The sequence below is a fragment of the Neocloeon triangulifer genome, unplaced genomic scaffold (genome assembly GCF_031216515.1).
Source record: "Neocloeon triangulifer isolate White Clay Creek 2 clone unplaced genomic scaffold, ASM3121651v1 ptg000002l, whole genome shotgun sequence".
NCBI lineage: Eukaryota > Metazoa > Arthropoda > Insecta > Ephemeroptera > Baetidae > Neocloeon > Neocloeon triangulifer.
The window spans coordinates 3,389,195-3,408,833 of record NW_026775545.1 but is presented as its reverse complement, the minus strand read 5'-3'; the positions used below and the strand labels follow the sequence as shown (position 1 = coordinate 3,408,833).

Below are 19,639 nucleotides of genomic sequence, written 5' to 3'. Positions count from 1 at the left end.
GAAAAGGGGCAGCTAATCGGGGGTGCAGATTAATAATAGGCCGCGGTTTGCGCACTACTTTTTGGCCGCCTGGTCCGCAGGTTCGCGCCAACTTGACATGGGGTCAGGGTTGTACGGGGGCAAGCGGTGGACTGACGGGTTGTAATTGGTTGCGAAAATTTAATATGATGTTAATTTCCTGCAAAGTTGTTATTTGGTAAACAAAACATTTGCTGATTTTTATTTCAATTTTGCCTTCATAATTATATTTAAGAGCTGAATAAGACATTAAAAATAATTTATTCAAAAAAATTTGAATAGCTTTTCTTGTTGCATAAAATGAAAATCTTCCGTTTTAACGATCGTGAAACAAGTGGTGAATTTCCTTAAAAATCAGATTAAGTATCTCAGCATCTGTTTATGTAAATAAGCCGCAGTCATTTTGCACGCAGAAAACGAGCCATTAACTCTTTTCATTTTTGCAGGCGCCGCAAAATTAATATACACTCATAAATCCGCTAAATGTTGCAGAGAAGCATCTGTCTGCGCGCGCCCGCCGGGTTTATTGGTGTGTATACAGATTATTCGAATAATTTATTTAGCCAGCAGCGCAGATAAGCAGAGAGAGTCTGCGAAAAATTAATCAACTGCGAAATCTCATTTGCGCATCGCTCGAGACGCAGCCGAGTCTATAAACAAATTCGACGGGGTGAGAATTCAATCGGAGGGAGCTCCCGAAACCGAATGGAATCCGGGGCTCTTTTTTTCCTCGGCGAATTCCGCGCCAGCCGAGCTCGCCGGATTCGATCGCTAATGGGGTGCATGCAAATTTCGACTCATTTGGGCTGCATATTAATAATGACACACACCGAGAGAGAGAGAGTGTATAAGAGAGAGAGGCTGGTGGTGAGAGAGAGGTTCGGATCGATAATCTCTGGTGCACCAAGAGAAGCAGGCAGGCAACCCGCCCGCCCGCTTCTCTTTCTCTCTCCGGCACCACGTCAAACTCGTTTCAATCATGCCAGACACTCCATCAGTCCTCTTCTTTTTTTTTAATTACAGCGACTGTTTATTAATTTCGCACGGCAATAATCGTTTGCGCGCCGCGCGAGATCGACGGCGAAACGGCAGCACAGGCCATTAATCAAACGGGGCTGCTGCGGCTGACTTTTATTCACTTACACCCGATTCGCGCCAGCCAGCCATCCCGGCCGCGTTAGACTGCTATGTGCACAGATCTCGTTCTCTCCGTGTGACACACAATCCTGCTATTTGTTGAATCACTCTGCATACACGCTGAATTATTAATGAGCGCACTCCGCAGCGCCAGCCCCGGCAGACTAACTCCAGAGTAAAGTGTCAGCCGATTGTTGATTCCAACACGCGATTTTTTTCGGAAGAGTTGGCTTGGCGAACGGCCCAGCTGCCTTTTTATTTTACTCCAACGCAAATCTTTCAATTTTAATTATTTTCTTCTTGTTGATTTTTATTTGGAATTATTGATATTAATTTAATAATTGTTAAATTTCTTCCTCACAATCAGATTGAAACTGTCCAGATTCTTCATTATCCAGAATAATTATTCCATGCTTGGTGAAAAATTATTCCCTAAAGAACAGTTTTTAAATTATGTAAATTTTAGAAATAACATATTTGAATGAAATCTATTTTTCTTTATTTTGTATTTTGCTATAGCCTTGGCCAACGATTAAATTCTTCCCTGCTTATTTATTGCATAAACACAATAATGCTGAGTATTTCATGTTTTTTTTTCTGAATTACTAAATAATCCAAATATGATTTTATTTTTAATAATTTTAAATTGCAGCATTTATATAATTGTGTGTCAATTTTTTTAAAGATTGAATGAGCCAAAAATTAAAGATCACTAATTTTAATCAAAATGTTCAGCAAATTTTGCTATTTGGCACATCAATATATTCTGAATTAGAGTGACAATGGGGCGCCATGACCATGATTTTCAACTGAGCTTACAATCGGAAGCCGTTGCGAGACCCAGGAAGCTCTCCTGCGCTCGGCATGCCTGCCATTCAATTACCGTCGCCAAAAATGCTGGCCGCGGCTCTCTTTTCCCTGCTCTTATTTTTCTTTTTTGCCCAAGTCTGTGGCGCAATCGCGAAATTCTGCTTCGGAAGGGGCCGCCGAATTGAAGGGCGATCGGAAATGGGGTTGGCCGTCAAGAACTTTTGACGCCAAAATCGATACACGCGAGTTATATTCGCCGTGGCTGTTGTGCCATGATATGGTCGATTACAGTGCACCAGAGTAAAAGAGAGAGATGCACTCTTTTGTGTATAGGATGAAAAAAAAAATCTTGCTCTCTCTCCGTAAGCACAAGACCGTGCTCGCCGAAGCAAAAATTAGCCCTCTCGTGTCTGGTGATCGATAATTGAAAAATGGGCTTGGCGAGGCGTGCCCGAGGAGAGCCACTTGCAAAACTAGCGCGACAGCAAAATATAAAATGCAACGCGGCGCTTATTGCCGCTTGTTTGCGGAGAGGGCACGTCCGGCCGGCTTGCTTGCTTAGGGGGTGGACGGGGGCGAGAAGCCCTCCAGCAGCCGCCACCAGACGAAAACAAAGGCGCTAATCCGTTGGGCCGACCGTCGGCAGGTGCAGCCCAATTATGCACCCGCTAATGCCATTAGTCGCTAATTGGGTTCGAGGCTTTTGCTTTCGCGACCTCGGAAAACTCTTTACTTCCTTTTGGAGAATTTGCTTGTTTTCCGCGTAATTTGACAGATGATTTATGTATCTGGTGGCGTGGAAACGATTATGTGGCGCAGCCGTGCGCCGTTCCACCCCCGCGGCACCGCAACCACCGCCTCACTGATTAAATGGAGGCTATTGATTCGGCGACGGATATATGGATTTGAAAGAAGAAGTGTTGCACCGGATTGACAGAAATGGCATGGCAGCTTTCGTGGCTCGCCGCGATTTATTGTGATCGCTGACGTTGTTTTATTTTTAGCTTTTTTATTAGGCACGTGAATCGAGAATTTCTTACTCAGCTTTGTTGAATGAAATAAAGAATTTCTACAACAACAATTAGAAAAATTAAATTATTGAAGAAATTATTCGATTATTTCAATAGAATGGAGATTAAATTATTGTTTGGTAAACAAACAAATACAAAAAAAATTGGTTTCTCACGGTCAGATTTTGACTTCTGGAATTTTTGTTTCTCATCTCATTAATAATAGGATGTTAAAGTCAAATTTTCTCCTGCGTAACAAGAAGATTAAAATAAAAAAAATTTCATTTAGTATCCATTCGTCAGCCAACATAATGTAATTCAATTTCACAAATAATATGCTTCTTTAATTCAATTTGTTGGCCGCGACGTCTCTGTCTAGACGGATGGAGATTGTAAGTAAAACTGCACGTTGTTCAGCGAAAATACAGATCGGACATGTACGGAAGTACATATACGGCTTTTTTGCAGAGTCGGCTGACAGTTTCTGTCTCTACTAGGGCGGCAACGAGGTCTCTGTGTGGCGTCGCGGGGTGGAAAAAACGAGGTGCATGCAGCGGTGGTGGAGATGTCAAATAAAAATATGAATACATGCATATAGCGGAGGATGTGTTGCCAGGCAGGATAACGACGCGGGCGAAAGAGAGAGAATAGAAGGACTGCAAATGCACGCCCCTGCCTGCGCGGCGATGTCGTCGAGCACTCTTTTCTAATCCTCCTTCACGATCGCGTCCCCATTAAAAGAAAGAGCGCGCTGTGTGACCCTCGTGAGTGAATTTGCGAGCGACGGAGCTGTAGCAGAATTCGCTCGGCCTTTGTTTCGCAGCCCCGAGTGCTTCTTAAACGCAGACTAACGAGACTCGCTCGGCCCGCCATTGTTTCTGACTCACCTCCGCCGCGCAAGGATTAAAAATTACGCCTCAATTCAAGCAAAAACACACAATGCCAAAGTTGTAGACCAAGAATTATACAAACCGACTGCGATTGCCATCTGCGAATTGATCTGGCTCTTTTATTTTTTAAATCCGACTGCGGCGGAAATAATGAGGAAACGGTTTGTGCGCAAGTTTTTGGCACAAAGCCGAAAATTTTACTTCTTTTTAATTAGGACCGGCTCAGTCAGTGTATGGATTTTTAGCGTCACGCCAAGCCAGCGAGATCTGTTTTGTGACGGCTTGGCGCCATTTAATTGAAATGAATAGCTCGCAGATTTGTTGTAAAAAAATTCCAAGAAACTAACTCGATGTTGATAAACTTAAGATTTATGTAGATATTAAAAAAAAAATAATAATAATAATAAAAGGTGCAAGTTTAGGCATCTGGAGATTTTAAATTTATCTACAAAAGGTCAAAGTTTATAATACTCTAGAAAACCATTTTTATTTAGCTTTAAATTTTAATAGTGTACTAAGAGGTAATCTATGCCCATTTTTTAGATTTACCATACGAAAAAACAATATAAAATAAAAAATTAACAATATTGCAATATCTGGTAAGAGAAAAAAAACTCATACACTTTCCTGAAGGCTTTTCAGGTAAAAAATGATGAAATTTTAAATTTACACAGTTCTAATTTTAATAATTTAAATTTTTAAAAGACTGATGAATAATTAATAAAAAATTTAAAACTCCAATTTTCATAAAAACTTTACAGATTTTTAAATTTTGCCAAAAGAGCTGATATTAAAAAAGTAATCTAGATGAACTTGTATTTAAATAAATTCTAGTTTTTTTTTATAATATATTTAATTTTGCTAATTTATAAAATTTAAATGTCATTTAAATTATAAAAATTAGCTAAATTAAATTGATTACAAAAAAAACTAGAATTTTGTCAATTTTAAATTATTTCTTCAAGAGTCCATTTTCCCAGAGTTCCAGCTCAATTGCTAGAGCTGCACTCTGGATAAAAAATTATCTTCACATTTTTTTATCGCTCTTCCAGAGCTGCTGTAACCCGACGCACGAGCGGTTAACTGACGAGTGTTGTTGTCATCTGTGTCCGGACGAGCGCGATAACGCCGTTTTCAGCAGGCGATTTCTGCCCTGGAAACGACGGTTCGTTTTTTAAAGTGCGGTGCAGAGTGGTGGACCGACGCAGCCCATCGAGTCCACCTAATTAATTGAAAGCTGTTTTTGTCGGCCGCAACGCCATCCATATTGGGCGGTAATTAATTTTCAACACGCGCCGAGCGCAACCTTCGGCTGTTTTGTTTGCGTATCGCCGGTTTTGCGCGCAGCTCATTGAGTGCGAATTGATAATTCGAGCCCGCTCGCGTAATTAAAAATCGCTCCCGCTGCCAAAATGGCACACGAAAAAATAAAATGGACCATAACCAACTGCCGAAGGGCGGCGACCAAGTCAATCGAAAGCTGCTCAATTTCACGCACAGCACGTACCCCCCAATTGCTTTCAACTCGGAAACTCGTTAAGGGGGTGCTAAAATCTTTAGTGGGGGTAAAAATTTGGCATGTATGGATGTGATATTGAATTATAAAACTTTTGGCAAATCAATTTACCTGCAAATTTCAATTCAACAGGGGGGAAAATGAGTTATAAATTTAATTAAGAAAAATTATTTCTTTTCCAATTGTAAGCAGGTTCTCGTATTTTTTTTATTATACGCAATTGCACGCGAAATGATAAAAAAATGTTTGTATTTTTAATCTAAAAGTTCTTTGTGAGTAAAAAACTCTGTTTTAATTTTATATTGTTAAGAAATCTGTACAAAACTTTACATTGCGTGTTGAAGGTTTTTGAATCATGAGAGTTAAATGATTTGTTCATTCTTTAAATAATAACTTTGTAACTGTTTTTAGATTTATTTGTGAAGAAAACTAAAACGGCACTGAAGTAGTGAATCGTTTTTTTTTTTTTCTCAAATTAACAAGCACCGAAGAAACTTTGTAATTTGTTTATCTTCTGCAGTTTAAAAAGTACCATTTATTGTAATAAATAAAAAGGTTTTAATTTGTAAAAATATTTAAAATATAAGTGGCATTTCCACGTACAATTAAAACCTCCATTACCAGAGCAAATTCCCATCTTTCTTATGCTCGGTACACACGCGTTTGCAAGAAAGGCGTGTTGTCAAGGACGAGCCTCCTTTCATCGCAGGGCACTCCATTGAAACGAATTCAGCCCTTGAAGCGAGCACGGCTTATTCGCGCACTCGGCTCGCACAAAAGCGATGCATTTTATATTAACTTTTATTTGCGCAGCTCTCTCGCGTAAAGAAAGTCGACCCCAAAGGTGAAAATAAATTACGGCAGGGCCAAGGGCGATTTGAGAGGATTCGCCGAAATCGCAGAGTCACCAGAGCTCGCCTCAAAGACGAACAAGAGAACGCGAGACGAGTGTCGGATTTTAATGAGAATCGGTTTGAGGGTCCTGATAATGAGCGTCTCACTGGCGCGGCCCGTTTCAAGGGGCTCTGGTGCTTGATACCTGGTGCTTGTTATGCAGCCAAGTGGCGCCTCTAGAGCCATCCAAATGCCGCTGACTGCAGCAACCTCGGGCGAACAATTAGCCGTGCGCGCGGTTCGCCTCGCGCTGACGCCGCTGTTTCCGAGCCAGCTCTTCATTTTTCTCTTTTTATTACACCGATCGCAAATAAATGATGTAGAAATAATCCTTCTCGCCCGCTGCTCGACGTCGAAATGACCTTACGGTGCTTGCCAATCAATTATATACCGACCGGTCTGACGTCCGTTGCTGCAGCCAAGTGATTCTCGCCGTTTCAGCATGAAATAGAGATTGGATGGAGGTTTTGATCTGATCCGCCACACATCACTAATTCATCAAAAATATCGAGAGGTCGTTTGTAGCCCCAAGAGTTTTAGGGTTCAAAATTAATTGTGAACGTCAAACAATTTTTATAATGAAATATAGAAACTAAAGCTGATTCAATCCCAGCAGTAAAAATAGTAGCCACAAGAATATTTTTATTCTTAAATTTTTCTGAACTATTTTAATTTCCTGTGAAGAAGTTATAAATTGAGGAAAAATTTTTCCTTGTTGTAAATTTTATTTTTTATTTTAAAACAAACGGATTTAACAGTTTCCGCCACAAGCAAGAAAATTGAAAATGAACTAAATAAAAAATAAAATAAAATGAATAAAAAATTTAAAAAATAAATCAAGTTACAACCTATTTTATGAAATATTTAATTAAAAATAATTATAAATAATATAATTTAAATAACATATTCTTTTCTTGCTCAAGAAATAGGGTTGCTGACCGTGACCAAAACTGGTAGAGTCAATTGTTTTAAATAAAAATTTTAATGAGGAAAAGATCCCCTTTTTATTTCACTTCTTATTAAAATTTCATTTAGCTTTTTCAGATTCAAGAAAATTGAAAATACTTCTATTAAGGGTTGAATTACATTCAATAAATTTCTTACATTTTCCTGATAAAAATATGCGGTGGTTTCACGCAATTTTGGTGTTTTTTTGCTAATATTTTTTTTATTCATGAATTAATTGCTTTCCTAAAAAAATATAGAATTTTCCCTCATTCTTGATTGTTAAAAATCAAAACAAATAACAAGAAATGAAGTGAAAACTTTCAAGCAATTTGAGAAAGAATAAAAAATTTCGCTCTGTGAAATCAATAAGAAACCGTTTAAGGTCAGCAGTTTTTAATAATCTTATTACTGGCAAAGTTTCGGTTAAAAAAAGCAAGCCCTTAAGTACAATCGATAATGCTTCCTTTTCTTTTTTAGTTTTGTGCAATATTCTCCGTTTCATCAGCATAAAGCTCTAGAGAAGAAAATGAAGAAAAGTTTTTTATTCATACTTTCTCAGTCAGCGACGGTTGCAATTGTTTTCAGAGCAATATATTCGCCTCGGGAGACAAAACAAAGCCTCAGATGAGTCAAAGAAAAGCTATTTCCACGGCAAAAACCGACTCGGTGGGCTAATTTTAAACGCGCGAATTCTTTGGCGCCATTTCTGAGCGCCACGGGCACCAAGATGGCGCCGCTTGCAACGGATTTCCTCCAGGGAGATCTGTGCAGAGAATACGTGCAGACGTGGACATTTTTGAAAGAAAGCACGGGTAGAGAGAAAATTGTCCGGAGGCAGTTTTGCGCTCGCCATTGTTCGCGGACGGAAAAGTAAGTCTGCTCTCAGCAGCACGGCACGACGAGATTTCATCATGCTGAAGTAGGTAGACCAAGATCAAAGCACACACTCGCGCGCTCGGTATACAAACTTCAAAAAATGAAAAGCTACACGGGAACTAAAATTAAAGATTGCGCCCCATTCACTCGACAATGGGGGATTTTTTTCTCTTTGCGCACTCTTTCTCCTCCCTTCGTCGCGAGTTGTGCAGAAAAAAAAATTAAAAGCACGGCAGTCTGCTCTCGTCCCCGGCCATGCCATATAATGATGGTTATAATCACGCCAGAGCTATTTCTGTCTGCATACATACTGCACGAAAAGGTGACAAAGAGTGAACTGCATGAAAGGCGGCGGCGCGAGGATTCCTCTCGAAAACAAGCAAACACAGTCTCTGCACTTGATGAAAAAAAGGGTGGAAACTTCTTTTAAATCTTATCTCGGCCGATTTGCAGCTACTCAATTTCGGAGGTGAATTATTCAGCGGTCGGCGCCTTTCTTCTTTGTTCAAAAATTAATTTCAAACGTGAGAGAGCGGCCAGCCGGCGTTTTGTGTTGTCGGCAATGAAATTTTAATTGGCCGCGCACGCCCCGCGCTAATTTCCGAGCGGTTTATATTTATTAGGGAAATATTTCACTCGCACGCCAGCGCGAAATTAAACGGGATTAATTCGCAGATTTTATTATTTCGTGCAAAGGGAAGGGAAATGTGCACGCACCCGCCTAATCGAATTACCGCCTCTGGACCTTTCTTCGAAATTTGTTTTGAATGGAAAATGGAATTATTTATTTGGTGCGGGCCCTCGTGTCGTAGTTTAGTTGGTGCAAGAAGTTTGGCAGCAAAAGGCTGTTGCTCGCCGCACCATTAGCATTTCAAAGTGCAAAATTTATATAGACATTCTATCCTCTTGAGCATGCTATTTAGCATACCTTGTTGCTAGAAGTTTATTACATGAGCAAAAGTTTCTAATTCTAAGAAATAGCAATAATTATTCAAATTTTTCTGCGTTAAATTTGATAGCCAAGTTATTTGGAAGTTCATTAATCCTTGTATGTTTAAAATATCATTTTTATGAATTAAAACATATTCCACTCATATATATGAAGGAGAATCCTAATGACCCATGAAAGAATAACTATTAATAGTTTCTAATGCGGAATTGTTATTGACGAAAGATATATTTAATATTTTGAAGCAAGTTACCAAAAAGGAAAATAATGTTTGGATAACGCACACCGATACATACAGATATTTAAAAAGAAATTAATAAATTAAATAATATATAACCTTAAAAAAAAATACAAATTTAATTAATAAATGTAAAAAAATTTAAAAAACTTTTATGTTACATTTTTTTTTACGTTTAATTTGTTTAGAAAATTTTAGTGTCAAATACAAAACCTATGAGTTTCTGGAGAAGGGGAAGAAGTTCATAAAAAATCTACAGAACCTTGGACTTTTCCACACACTCGGCTTTGGCCTTTTCTTCTCACAAACGCTGAGGGTCTGCAAAGAGAGTCTCGCTCACTGCATGAAAACACTGCACGCGACGAGCAAAAAGCTCATCACAAGCGTCCATATCTTTGCATTTTGCACTTTTCAATTTCAAAAGACGAGTGGGCCGCCATTTTTCCCCCTTTCTCGCGCGCGCCCATTCAGCAGTGCAAGGGTTGCAAAAGTGCACGGACAAAAAGCCGCCGTCTGTCTCATCAGACTAACGAGCTGCTGCTCTATCTCTCTCTTGAGGTGTGTTTTGTGTTTGTCCAAAAGCACATGAATGTGCATCAAAGATGAAGACGGGCCGGACTCGAGGCTAGTTAGCACCGCCTGAATTATGAATCAGGCCATTTCAGTGCAGAGAAGACATTCATGAGCGGCTCAAATATTCATGCGCGCCCGAATTAATTTCACACGCAATTTGAAGCCGGCACGCGCCCGGGAGCAGTTTCGGCGACGCCGTCGGCCAGAGGAGCCGCGCCATTGTTCCCGACGCCAAAATATATGAATGCACGCAGCCCTCGGCCCAGACTTAATTAGCCGACACAAAAATAATGTCACGTCCTGAAGAATTTTTTCATTTTCGCGCGCCGCCCGCGGGCCACCGAGCACATCGGGTATGAATGAGATATTGTTTCGCTTTTTTTTGTTTTCCCGGCTCGTTTTTTTTCTCTTTCTCTGTCACGCTTGATGAGTTTGCCTCTTTTCCCAGAGATTAACTCGCTCTTCTCTCATGTATATAGCGCTGCTGACAAACATCAGTCTTATCGCGCTGTTTGTTTTAGTGTCGTTAACTACGATTCCGCACTGACAAGTGCACCGGCGCAAAGTCTGCGCGAGAGATAAATTTGTTGGAGAGTTTAATTACGCTGACGAGACGCGCGCGAGTCGGCAATCATAGCGAAAATTTCAGACGTCTTAAGCGGTGGCAACTTTGAAGAAGTTGACGGCTCTATTCTCAGAAAACAATGCTCGAGTTTAAAGTAATAAAATGGACGGTTCTCAGCAAAAATAAATCTCTAAAGCTACTGGGGGGGGGGGGGGGGGAAATTGAATAATTTCATTAAAAAAACAAATTTCAGTGGAAAAAGTAAGGCGAGTTGACAATTTAATAAATTTAAGAAATTAATTTTGTATAAATAAAAAAAAAATTACCGTTTCAAAAGTATATTCACCGGAGAGCATTTAAAATCACTTAAGATCATTCAATTTTTTTTTACACATTTTTATTTTCTCTCTTGTTCAAAAACTCTCTTATCTCAATTTTTTGTAAATTGTTTAAATAATATTAAAATTTCTTTTCTTTTCTCATTTTAATCAACATGATGATAATCTTGAGATGAAATGAAATAATGCACATTGAATTTATTATACAGAATTTTCCTTCCTTTTATCCATATTTCATATTATCCCTTCGTGGGCTTCTATATCATCTGATTGAAGTTACTTAGGGTTAGAAATAAGTTCAAAATCCTCATGGAAACCTTAAAAGGCGGGCCCTAAATGTAATTTGAGCCACTGAGGCTAAAAATCAATTCTTAGATTTTTAATTCCTCAACAAAAATCGGCCAATGATTTTCCCACCAAAAGAAATTCAAGCTGCAGAATTAATTCTCCAAGACTCCAGTAGCGAACTTATTAGATTTAATTAGATGTTTTAACTCCGCAAAAGAAGACGGGGTGTGTAATATCGTCATTAGAGGCCGTCGGCATTAGCATAATTATATACGTGCGCGCTGCGCTGCTCCTCCGATATTGGGCCACAGTGTGGATATTGGGTTGCGTCTCCCGCCGTTAATGAGGCAGCAACAATCTGCACGTGGCAATAATTATAAAAATATTCATATCGCATTTCCCTTGGGCAAACTCATTAGCATATTTTTTTTTATTCCGCTCGCGCCCTTCCGCTTAATGGCCGAATTCGAGACGGAATTTAATTGCTAAATAAATATCGATTTCACCGCCAACCGCACACCAATTTTTTTTCTCTTCCGGTTGCCAGTCAATAATATAATACGTGGCCAAAAATTGAGTTCTCCCGTAGGAAAGGAAACGAAAGAATGAGCCCGCGCTGCAAAAATTGCTTTCGCATGTGTATTTTATCGACGACAGCGAGCGAGCGAGCGCAGAGTCAGATCATGCGCTCTCATGATTTATGGATTTAATTCCGAGCCGCCGTTCAATACAGTCGAGAGATAATTTGTGCACTTTTTTGCGGCTAAATATTTATTGGGCCGATTATTTTGGTGGGGTTTGGCTGGCTTATCGGAGGGTTTCGTTTCCACAAAAGTTGGCGCATAATTCATGAGAGAGCGAAATTTATATATAATGGATCGCATTTCAAACAGGTCTCCACGCATTTATGCAAATCGAGGAAAGCGACAGGAGATGATTTATGCGAAGCTCAAAATTTCCAAGCGTTTGAAACGCAAAACAGGTTGATTTATATATTTTTAATAAATTTTTTTTAACTAACAAATAGAGATCATATGCGCCTGTTTTTTTATAAATAGTTCCACGTCTGCAGTGGTGCGGAACAGATGCAAATTTTCAATCAGTGATGCAGCGACCTCAATATGCATAATCAATTGCATAGTTACAGAGCAATAAAGTTGTTTTTATTCCATCTGCACCACCACACAATCCGATTACAGACCTCAGTTGATTGAAACACTACGCCGTTTGCACGCCATAATTGGGCCTTGTTAGCGATGATTTTTTAAAGCAACTTGTGATGCAAATTTTTTTCTGAACTTCAATAGTTGAATAATTGGTTTAATTATATTTTTTACAGATCTGGTTACAAATTAGGAAAATAATTAAGATTCCAATGAAACCAATTTACTTTGATTTGCACTTTGCATGTTTCATTTCATGGGTAATGTTCGATGGCAAGAAGTATAACGGCGTTGTTTCGCTACACAAATAAACACACAATTAGAAGATTAGTGAAAACCTTGGTACAAAACTATGTGACCCACTTGCTCGTTGGCTGATGGCGTCTCCATTTAGCCGGTGGCGATCACAATACACCAGCTCGGTACTCTCTCGCCAGGGAGAGACGGCCCCTCGCGATTTATTTTAATTGTTCTCGGTACGGAGGCCGGGATTTCGGCAAACGGCCGCTAAATAATTAACACGCGCGGGGGAGCGCGATCGCTTGGCATACGCGGAGGAAGGATGCGGTTGCGAGCGAATATAATAAAATCCCTTTTGAGACTCTATTGAGAGCACCTGGCCCTTGAAATTTTAATTATTAAACAAACACACACGCACACCCCACCACTTTTCATTATTTTCTTTTTAATTAGATCCCCGCCCGCAGGAGGACGAAGAATGAAAGGACGAACAAAAAAAAATAATAATAAGAGACATGGAAATGAGAGTTTGCAGAGGAGCGAGCGGAAATTCGTTGACAGCTCGTTCTCACGCAGAGAGAGAGAGAGCGAGGAGCTCTCCAAAGAAACACAACGAGAGAGAAGAGGAATTTGTTTAGAGTGAGAGAAAAACCAGGTTTTGTTAATGAGGAAAATCGACAAAGTTTTGAAGAAAAAATTCATTCAATATTTTTAGTAATTTTAATTTCCTTGTTTCAAAGGCAAAAGTTGGAAAATCTCGTGGTAGAATATCCTTCTCAATTGAAAATAAAATTAAACTGAGAATTATTTTAAGACTTGAGCGATTTTGGTGTAAATATTAGGTCACTTAGACGCACAGAGTGGCACGTATGGTCAATAATTGGGCAGTTCGGAGGCAGTTTGAAAGCAAACAAACAATCACCGCGGCGAGGTGTTGACGACTCCTTTCAGGCCGCTCGTTAAATTCGTCCCTCAATATATAGCCGCGGTACTACTAGACGAGGCTCTCGCTGCGTGTGTGTGTATTTTTGTAGGCATGCACAAATGTCATTTCCCCGGGAAGACGTGACTGAAGTTAGCGATAGCGATAGCGATGCTAGCTACAGAAAAAAGCAGGGTGCCAACCTAAGAAAATTGGTGGTTGATATGAACACAATAATAATAAAAATAGAGTGAAAACACCCTCTCTGAAACGCAGCAGGCGGCTTAAAATGTTTCTTAATGACCCATATATCCGTACCCGTTGTAAAAAAAGTTTGCATTCCCATACCGGATATAAATAAAAAAATATATATATTTTCACCATGCACTTTGAGCGTGAAAAATCAAAATTTTCTAAATATAACTAAAAGCCACCCTCTCAGTAACAAGTTATGTGGCTTAAAATGTTCCTCTTTGACCCTGTTATCAGTTTCAAATGTAAAATACATTTGCATCCCAATAATAGAATTAAATTAAAAAATAAAAGATTTTCACCCTGCACTTTGTCCGTGAAAAATAAAAGTTTTCTAAATTAAAATAAAACCCACCCTCTCACGGGGTTCCAATTCACCATACGGACGTAAAAAATGACGAAAAAGAAGAATCCAATGTTTAAAAATTTTGCATGTCACCCCTTCATCCCCTAATTTCAAATTAGAAATTTTGAGGGGTGGTTTCGGTCACAACCCACCCTCTCAACTGCAAGTTATGTGGCATAAAACGTTCCTCTTTGACCCTGTTATCAGATTCAAATGTAAAAAACATTTGCATCCCCATACCAGAATTAAATTAAAAAATAAAAGATTTTCACCCTGCACTTAGTCCGTGAAAAATAAAAGTTTTCTAAATTAAAATAAAACCCACCCTCTCACGGGGTTCGAATTCACAATACTGACGTAAAAAATGACGAGAAAGAAGAATCCGATGTTAAAAACTTTTGCATGTCACCCCTTCATCCCCTAATTTCAAATTTGAAATTTTGAGGGGTGGTTTCGGTCACAACCCACCCTCTCAGCTGCAAGTTATGTGGCATAAAATGTTCCTCTTTGACCCTGTTATCAGATTCAAATGTAAAAAACATTTGCATCCCCATACCAGAATTAAATTAAAAAATAAAAGATTTTCACCCTGCACTTAGTCCGTGAAAAATAAAAGTTTTCTAAATTAAAATAAAACCCACCCTCTCACGGGGTTCGAATTCACAATACTGACGTAAAAAATGACGAGAAAGAAGAATCCGATGTTAAAAACTTTTGCATGTCACCCCTTCATCCCCTAATTTCAAATTTGAAATTTTGAGGGGTGGTTTCGGTCACAACCCACCCTCTCAGCTGCAAGTTATGTGGCATAAAATGTTCCTCTTTGACCCTGTTATCAGATTCAAATGTAAAAAACATTTGCATCCCCATACCAGAATTAAATTAAAAAATAAAAGATTTTCACCCTGCACTTTGTCCGTGAAAAATAAAAGTTTTCTAAATTAAAATAAAACCCACCCTCTCACGGGGTTCGAATTCACCATACTGACGTAAAAAATGACGAGAAAGAAGAATCCAATGTTTAAAACTTTTGCATGTCACCCCTTCATCCCCTAATTTCAAATTTGAAATTTTGAGGGGTGGTTTCGGTCACAACCCACCCTCTCAGCTACAAGTTATGTGGCTTAAAATGTTCTTCTTTGACCCTGTTAACAGTTTCATATGTAAAATACATTTGCATCCCCATAGCAGAATTAAAAAAAAATAAAAGATTATATACCCCGCACATTGTCCGTGAAAAAGCCAAGTTATCTAAATATAACTAAAACCCACCCTCTCAGTAACAAGTTATGAGGCTTAAAATGTTCCTCTTTGACCCTGTTATCAGATTCAAATGTAAAAAGCATTTGCATCCCCATACCAGAATTAAATTAAAAAATAAAAGATTTTCACCCTGCACTTTGTCCGTGAAAAATAAAAGTTTTCTAAATTAAAATAAAACCCACCCTCTCACGGGGTTCGAATTCACCATACTGACGTAAAAAATGACGAGAAAGAAGAATCCGATGTTAAAAACTTTTGCATGTCACCCCTTCATCCCCTTATTTCAAATTTGAAATTTTGAGGGGTGGTTTCGGTCACAACCCACCCTCTCAGCTACAAGTTATGTGGCATAAAACGTTCCTCTTTGACCCTGTTATCAGATTCAAATGTAAAAAACATTTGCATCCCCATAGCAGAATTAAAAAAAAAATAAAAAGATTATATACCCCGCACATTGTCCGTGAAAAAGCCAAGTTATCTAAATATAACTAAAACCCACCCTCTCAGTAACAAGTTATGAGGCTTAAAATGTTCCTCTTTGACCCTGTTATCAGATTCAAATGTAAAAAGCATTTGCATCCCCATACCAGAATTAAATTAAAAAATAAAAGATTTTCACCCTGCACTTTGTCCGTGAAAAATAAAAGTTTTCTAAATTAAAATAAAACCCACCCTCTCACGGGGTTCGAATTCACCATACTGACGTAAAAAATGACGAGAAAGAAGAATCCGATGTTTAAAACTTTTGCATGTCACCCCTTCATCCCCTAATTTCAAATTTGAAATTTTGAGGGGTGGTTTCGGTCACAACCCACCCTCTCAGCTACAAGTTATGTGGCATAAAACGTTCCTCTTTGACCCTGTTATCAGATTCAAATGTAAAAAACATTTGCATCCCCATAGCAGAATTAAAAAAAAAAATAAAAAGATTATATACCCCGCACATTGTCCGTGAAAAAGCCAAGTTATCTAAATATAACTAAAACCCACCCTCTCAGTAACAAGTTATGAGGCTTAAAATGTTCCTCTTTGACCCTGTTATCAGATTCAAATGTAAAAAGCATTTGCATCCCCATACCAGAATTAAATTAAAAAATAAAAGATTTTCACCCTGCACTTTGTCCGTGAAAAATAAAAGTTTTCTAAATTAAAATAAAACCCACCCTCTCACGGGGTTGGAATTCACCATACTGACGTAAAAAATGACGAGAAAGATGAATCCGATGTTTAAAACTTTTGCATGTCACCCCTTCATCCCCTAATTTCAAATTTGAAATTTTGAGGGGTGGTTTCGGTCACAACCCACCCTCTCAGCTACAAGTTATGTGGCTTAAAATGTTCTTCTTTGACCCTGTTAACAGTTTCATATGTAAAATACATTTGCATCCCCATAGCAGAATTAAAAAAAAATAAAAGATTATATACCCCGCACATTGTCCGTGAAAAAGCCAAGTTATCTAAATATAACTAAAACCCACCCTCTCAGTAACAAGTTATGAGGCTTAAAATGTTCCTCTTTGACCCTGTTATCAGATTCAAATGTAAAAAGCATTTGCATCCCCATACCAGAATTAAATTAAAAAATAAAAGATTTTCACCCTGCACTTTGTCCGTGAAAAATAAAAGTTTTCTAAATTAAAATAAAACCCACCCTCTCACGGGGTTCGAATTCACCATACTGACGTAAAAAATGACGAGAAAGAAGAATCCGATGTTTAAAACTTTTGCATGTCACCCCTTCATCCCCTAATTTCAAATTTGAAATTTTGAGGGGTGGTTTCGGTCACAACCCACCCTCTCAGCTGCAAGTTATGTGGCATAAAATGTTCCTCTTTGACCCTGTTATCAGATTCAAATGTAAAAAACATTTGCATCCCCATACCAGAATTAAATTAAAAAATAAAAGATTTTCACCCTGCACTTTGTCCGTGAAAAATAAAAGTTTTCTAAATTAAAATAAAACCCACCCTCTCACGGGGTTCGAATTCACCATACTGACGTAAAAAATGACGAGAAAGAAGAATCCGATGTTTAAAACTTTTGCATGTCACCCCTTCATCCCCTAATTTCAAATTTGAAATTTTGAGGGGTGGTTTCGGTCACAACCCACCCTCTCAGCTACAAGTTATGTGGCATAAAACGTTCCTCTTTGACCCTGTTATCAGATTCAAATGTAAAAAACATTTGCATCCCCATAGCAGAATTAAAAAAAAATAAAAAGATTATATACCCCGCACATTGTCCGTGAAAAAGCCAAGTTATCTAAATATAACTAAAACCCACCCTCTCAGTAACAAGTTATGAGGCTTAAAATGTTCCTCTTTGACCCTGTTATCAGATTCAAATGTAAAAAGCATTTGCATCCCCATACCAGAATTAAATTAAAAAATAAAAGATTTTCACCCTGCACTTTGTCCGTGAAAAATAAAAGTTTTCTAAATTAAAATAAAACCCACCCTCTCACGGGGTTCGAATTCACCATACTGACGTAAAAAATGACGAGAAAGAAGAATCCAATGTTTAAAACTTTTGCATGTCACCCCTTCATCCCCTAATTTCAAATTTGAAATTTTGAGGGGGGGTTTCGGTCACAACCCACCCTTTCAGCTACAAGTTATGTGGCTTAAAATGTTCCTCTTTGACCCTGTTATCAGTTTCAAATGTAAAATACATTTGCATCCCCATACCAGAATTAAATTAAAAAATAAAAGATTTTCACCCTGCACTTTGTCCGTGAAAAATAAAAGTTTTCTAAATTAAAATAAAACCCACCCTCTCACGGGGTTCGAATTCACCATACTGACGTAAAAAATGACGAGAAAGAAGAATCCGATGTTTAAAACTTTTGCATGTCACCCCTTCATCCCCTAATTTCAAATTTGAAATTTTGAGGGGTGGTTTCGGTCACAACCCACCCTCTCAGCTACAAGTTATGTGGCATAAAACGTTCCTCTTTGACCCTGTTATCAGATTCAAATGTAAAAAACATTTGCATCCCCATAGCAGAATTAAAAAAAAAAATAAAAAGATTTTATACCCCGCACATTGTCCGTGAAAAAGCCAAGTTATCTAAATATAACTAAAACCCACCCTCTCAGTAACAAGTTATGAGGCTTAAAATGTTCCTCTTTGACCCTGTTATCAGATTCAAATGTAAAAAGCATTTGCATCCCCATACCAGAATTAAATTAAAAAATAAAAGATTTTCACCCTGCACTTTGTCCGTGAAAAATAAAAGTTTTCTAAATTAAAATAAAACCCACCCTCTCACGGGGTTCGAATTCACCATACTGACGTAAAAAATGACGAGAAAGAAGAATCCAATGTTTAAAACTTTTGCATGTCACCCCTTCATCCCCTAATTTCAAATTTGAAATTTTGAGGGGGGGTTTCGGTCACAACCCACCCTTTCAGCTACAAGTTATGTGGCTTAAAATGTTCCTCTTTGACCCTGTTATCAGTTTCAAATGTAAAATACATTTGCATCCCCATACCAGAATTAAATTAAAAAATAAAAGATTTTCACCCTGCACTTTGTCCGTGAAAAATAAAAGTTTTCTAAATTAAAATAAAACCCACCCTCTCACGGGGTTCGAATTCACCATACTGACGTAAAAAATGACGAGAAAGAAGAATCCGATGTTTAAAACTTTTGCATGTCACCCCTTCATCCCCTAATTTCAAATTTGAAATTTTGAGGGGTGGTTTCGGTCACAACCCACCCTCTCAGCTACAAGTTATGTGGCATAAAACGTTCCTCTTTGACCCTGTTATCAGATTCAAATGTAAAAAACATTTGCATCCCCATAGCAGAATTAAAAAAAAAAATAAAAAGATTTTATACCCCGCACATTGTCCGTGAAAAAGCCAAGTTATCTAAATATAACTAAAACCCACCCTCTCAGTAACAAGTTATGAGGCTTAAAATGTTCCTCTTTGACCCTGTTATCAGATTCAAATGTAAAAAGCATTTGCATCCCCATACCAGAATTAAATTAAAAAATAAAAGATTTTCACCCTGCACTTTGTCCGTGAAAAATAAAAGTTTTCTAAATTAAAATAAAACCCACCCTCTCACGGGGTTCGAATTCACCATACTGACGTAAAAAATGACGAGAAAGATGAATCCGATGTTTAAAACTTTTGCATGTCACCCCTTCATCCCCTAATTTCAAATTTGAAATTTTGAGGGGTGGTTTCGGTCACAACCCACCCTCTCAGCTACAAGTTATGTGGCTTAAAATGTTCTTCTTTGACCCTGTTAACAGTTTCATATGTAAAATACATTTGCATCCCCATAGCAGAATTAAAAAAAAATAAAAGATTATATACCCCGCACATTGTCCGTGAAAAAGCCAAGTTATCTAAATATAACTAAAACCCACCCTCTCAGTAACAAGTTA

At 38.3% G+C, this 19,639-nt stretch overlaps 1 protein-coding gene across 5 annotated transcripts in view; it reads right to left on the bottom strand.

The window, feature by feature from the left end:
• Positions 1 to 19,639, bottom strand: part of LOC132205352 (poly(rC)-binding protein 3) — a 118,101-nt gene that overhangs the window by 34,293 nt on the left and 64,169 nt on the right. The gene's annotated exons all lie outside the window — the stretch shown is intronic.